Source organism: Haliotis rufescens, unplaced genomic scaffold (assembly GCF_023055435.1).
Source record: "Haliotis rufescens isolate VD_foot unplaced genomic scaffold, xgHalRufe1.0.p SCAF_75, whole genome shotgun sequence".
Classification (NCBI taxonomy): domain Eukaryota; kingdom Metazoa; phylum Mollusca; class Gastropoda; order Lepetellida; family Haliotidae; genus Haliotis; species Haliotis rufescens.
Window position 1 is genome coordinate 991,849 of NW_025964367.1, and position 5,764 is coordinate 997,612.

Consider the following 5,764-nt stretch of genomic DNA (forward strand, 5'->3'; position numbering starts at 1 on the left):
GAAAATGGTTTGAGTTTTCATGAAGGTGTGACTACCTGTAAATGTGTAAAGTCAGGCCTGTTGTTCATAACAGCTAGCTAAATGAGGTGAGGTGAGGTGAAATTGGGTTTAACGTCGCGTCCAAGATTATTGCACTTGTGTGTGTGTGTGTGTGGCTGCTTGTATCAGTTCGGACTCATGCCGAATTTTTGTGCCACTGAGATACCCTGCCGCAGTTTAACATGAATTCCCCACTCAGACACAGTGTACTGACTCCGAGCCGACCAGTCCTTGTTTTAGCACCTTAATGCCGAGCGCCAGACAGGGTAACAATAAGTACCATCTTTTAACGTCTTTTGGTATGACGCGGCGGGGATCGAACCCCGGACCTTCCGCTCTCCGGGCGGACGCTCTACCACTAGACCACGGAGGCGGTCTCTAGCTACATGAAGTCTAAAGATATTGTATGTAGATATTTTACTATGTATTAGTTGCAAGTGAAAAACACATAAAACACACCTAGAGCCGGGCTGGAAACAACATGATTTTTCCACAGTTAACAGAAATCTCGGTTAAAAAAAAATCTGTTTTACGATTATCATGACCATGTGTCTACGAATCACTATCAAGTAATGATGAAAAAGCTATTCGCTAAAAGATGAGTTTATTCACACCTACCGGTGGCACCCGTCACAGACACATGCAAAGGCAAGTCAAGCGTTCACCTAGAAAACGAATTAGAAACGTTGCACAAAACGTTATGCAAATGTGGTGCAATAATGTTGTCCCAATAGTACTGACCTGTGACTCTGCCATGGACACAATGGCGCGCTGTTCGGTCAGTCATTGTGATATCATACAATTAACATAATGGACCCACCCCAAAACAATAACGCTTTACGACGTTAAGATACATATATCGCTCATTTGGGTCGTCTCCAAACTCGATTCATTCAGTGAGAGTGAGTGAGCGAGTATGGTTTTACGCCGCTTTTAGCAATATTCCAGCAATATCACGGCGGGGGACACCAGAAATGGGCTTCACACATTGTACCCATGTCGGGAATCGAACTCGGATCTTCCGCGTGACGAGCGAACACTTTAACCACTAGGCTACCCGACCGCCCCAAGTCGAGAGTGAACATCGATTCCTTAGAAAACCAGACCCAACGTCGATTATCCCAGTGCTGACGTTCCCTACACCTCTGGCGCCACTGATTACAAAAGGGGGGCACGGGTGGCCCAGTCGTCTAAGGCGCAACGATTCGCTGTGCAGATTTGCGCCCATTGGGCACGCCAGAAACCTATGATTGTGGGTTCGGATCCCGGTTCGCCCCGATTATATTTTTAGGTTTTACAGCACCATACCCGTGCTCGTTGGTTTCACCGAAGAGGTAAACGTCTGAGACCTGCATCACTTCGGGCTTTCCTCCCACTTTAACCTGACACGCCGTCATATAACTGGAATATTGTTAAAAGCGGCGTTAAACCCAACTCACGACGACGACGATTACAAAAGACATACAGCAAGTTGTGGGGTGACACGTTGACGTCGTGCACGCATCTGCTATCCGTGCATACGATTTCACACCGTTTGGACATGAACTCTTGCCTCTAGCAACCGGTCCAATATCTGAGTGACAGTTAGCAACTGACTTCTAAATGCCATCGTTCTGACTGATCTGTCCTGGGCTGGAGTTGATGCTCTTTGGTCGTCCCGAGCGACATAATATCTTTGATGGTTTCGGGACCTCAATCTGCTGATGGGGCGGTCGGGTAGGCTAGTGGTTAAAGCGTTCGCTCGTCACGCCGAAGACCCGGGTTCGATTCCCGACATGGGTATGTGAAGCCCATTTTTGGTGTCCCCCGCCGCGATATTGCTGGAATATTGCTAAAAGCGGCGTAAAACCATACTCACACACTCACTCACTCAATCTGCTGATGACATTCAGAGTTTAGGCAAAATTATGCTGACGTGTGCGCAGCTGCAAGATGCGTGGCACCGATCAATAATATTGGTTACTTAATGATTAAATGTGTTTAAAAAAGGGTCTTTGAACATTTTGTTCCAAGAAAACAATGTGCATCTTACAATGGTAAATCTGGCATATCACCCTTGCACATGCTGTCCGAGGTCACGTGATTCATAACTTTTACAATGTTCTGCTGGGAGCTTGAATCCTCCGGAAATGTTCTTGCCACATACATCACTTACTTTCATTGCCAGACTTTTGTGTACGTTCTTATAGTTTCACCTCAAAACGAAATATCCCCAAAAAATTTGGCATTGTATAACACAAAGGACACTGGCCAGCAAATCGAGACAAGAGACGTGCCGATATAAGACCTAGTGTCAATAAGACTTCTTCATAATCTTAAACTATGAGTTTGAACACTGAGATTTGTTTCTGAGGCCATCAATAAAATACGACACACTCCTATGGGTATTAATAGGATGGCACATGTACTCTTCAAAAAAGAAACGCGCAAGTAGATTTTTAGTACATGTATTGTACCTAATAAAGTCGATATATTTAATTTAATATCATAGATACTAATATGAAATTTTGGAGCTCGACAGTCACATGTTGTCGTTGTACTAAGGCATTGAAAACTGTTCATTGTCATGTCACATGAGGCCACAAGGTTGCGCTGACCTCGTGTATCTCGTGTGACCGCCCCGGGCAGCAGTCACGGATCTGCATCTCCTTGGCACTGACTGGATAAGTGTACGAATTCTGTCCTGTGGAATTCTGCGCCATTCTGCTTCAAACGCATTGGCCAGTTGTGGGAGTGTCTGCGGCGTATTCTGACGTTTACGTACACGTCGATAGAGTTCATCCAAGGGGGCCCGACGGCCAGGGCAAGACGTTGATGTTGCCATTATGAGGGAAGTCTACCGTGACACGAGCTGTGTGCACTGGAGCGTTGTCCTGTTGAAACAGATCCCTCTGGTGGTCAATGATTGGAAGAAGGTGAGGTTGAAGAATTTGATTCATGTAGCCATGTGCTGTCAAATTTCCCTGAACCCAAAAGATTTCCCGGGGTAGGATATAGACCCCCACCGCCAATGCCATCGCCGCCACCGAAATTGTCGAATTAACGAACACAATGTGGGGCAAAACGCTCATTTCGACGACGATAAACACATTGTCTCCCATCTCGCCGGTGAAGAATAAATCGTGATTCATCGCTCAACCACACTCGTCTCCAGTTTCTCAAATTCCAAGGCTGTAAGGTATGGCACCAACGCAAGCGTTGACGATGGATCTGTTGCACAACAGGGACGATAACTGGTCCTCTGGGTCGGATTCCAGCCTCGCGAAGATGGTGCCTGACAGTCTGGTCCGATATCCTCCTCAAACCAGGGATGCGTCCTGCAGCTCCGTAGCTGTGGCATTGCGATGACGTAGGTGGAACAGTCGAATGTGGCGATCCTGTGCAGGGCCGGTAACTCTTGGTCGGCCGGTTCTCGGACGGTCTGCAGTGGAATCGAACTGTGTGTATCGGTCACAAAGGCGGCAAATGGTGCTGTGGTGGACGTTGAAGTGACGTGCAACAGAAGACTGTGATTCCCCTCTTTGGATAGGTCCTATGGCGATGTTCCGATCGGCAGCGCTGAGTCTCGGCATTTTCGAACTTGAAAAATGTTGACAGTTGAATGACAGATTATTGGCTTATGCTTGCCTTCATGTAGCCACTACCACGAGCTACGAATGCCATAACGTGTACGTGCATTTTGCTTTACTGTTTTCGTCTTTGACATTTTTGAACATTTTCCAATAACATATATCCAATTTATGTACCGGATTATTTTTTTCGTCAGGTTCAATGGACTACATACTACCTGTGCGTTTCCATTTATGAAGAGTGTATATAAATATGTGTATTCAATTTACATTGTTGCAAAAGAGAGTTATATATAGGAAAATGGAAATATTGGATTATAATATTCCGTTATTATCATGCAATCTCTAAGACGCTGGCATTTATGAGATAATTCCTGTATTGAATCGAGGAGGCATCATTAACACTTATCCTATAATGGACAACCCAGTCAGGGCACGAAGAGAGGGCATCAACGCTGACATGTGTTGCCAACTGGACATGTGTTGCCAACTACGCCGACATTTTTTATAAAAAAATAAGAAATGAATTTCACATTGTGGTGGTAAACTGGAGAATGAATGGTGTGAGTTGTGCAGATTAAAGTCGTGTAAACGCCGGATCTTACGACGAACATTTGAGATGATTTACGTTACCGGTTACATTGGTTACCCACTAGCGGATATATTCTTCACACTTCCGCAAAACAAAGTAGTTCCAATTCCATAAATATAAAAAAAACAACAGCTTATTTTTAATGAACTAGGGTTACATTCATTAAAATTTAACTTAAGAAATGACTTTCTTTTTTTCACGCGACCTTCACCTCAAAGAATTTACCAGATACGTATAACATATGTTGACGTATGTTATCACAACCGGTGATCAACAAAATGGAGTGTCCACTGATATAAGTATGCGGGATTGAACTTAGGGACGTTCGTTGATTCGGGGATCGTACATACATAAAAGTGTCATGTAAGTAGTCAGAAACATTCTGAAAATCTGTGTATTGTTATTCTTGTTTATGTTTTCACTGTAACCAAAAGAAAGAGTCCGAAATGCCAATAAAAACTTTGTCGTTGTGCGTGACTTTGCGTCAGTCATGAGGTCACACAGTACGGAAGCTTTGATAATGTCTGTTGAATTTACCAAATCATTGTAATGTATCTATTTTCTAATTCCCTAATTCTTGCTACGATACTCTTCCCATGCATATTCTAAAAACATAGAGCAATTGTATCTCTTTAAATAGGAGAAAATGCTACATAGCATAATATCTGAGTATTGCTTTGTTTACATTTCAAACAAGTGCAGTTTTCCGAGCACAGCTTTCGTTTTCACACCTAATTTATTTCGCTTGAGTTCGTCTAAACAGCTTGTATTGGTGACAAAGACCATTTACCATTTGATTCTAAAATGAATGACGAATTCAGGGATGTATGTATCACACTTGAGATGGAAAAATACGTGATGTAATAAGCGTCTCATAACCGGCAAACGTGAACGTGATTTGGTAAACACTGTCAGTGAAAACGAAACGTTACTTTATTGTCCGACATTGACAATCCTCACTATTTTGCTAAGCAGGGGAGGGAACAGAGAAAATGTTCCACTCTGGAATTCACCATGTAAAGTAGTCCCGGTCGAAAATTGTGTGAACGTCAAAAAGTGAGGTTTATATTTTGTAAACGTCACTATTTGAAGTTTGTTGAAAAAAACAATCAAATGATCGGAAATCCCTTAAATTACAACATATGAATTTATAATTAAAATGTTTTGAACCGACTGTTGTACTGCTTTATCGTCCGTTGATATAGGGGCCATTGATATATTTGCACAGATAGTCTTCACAGTATACCTGTTCAGAGTACGAACATGCTATCAGTTCATCCCAAGAGTGGACACAGGTGGCGCAGGAAAAGGTTACACGTTTAACACATCTCATACCATGAGAAGACACAGATGATGAACACAGATCATCCCGAGACGAGTAGACGACACATCAGTGGGAGGTTACATGGTTAAAATAGATCGTCTCCAAAGAAGACCCAATAAAGATCAAAGGAGACTGTGTCAGTTCAACATAGATCATGTCCAAAGAAGACCCAATCAAGATCAAAGGAGACTGTGTCAGTTAAACACAGATCGTTTCCATAGTAGACCCAGGCCAGATCGA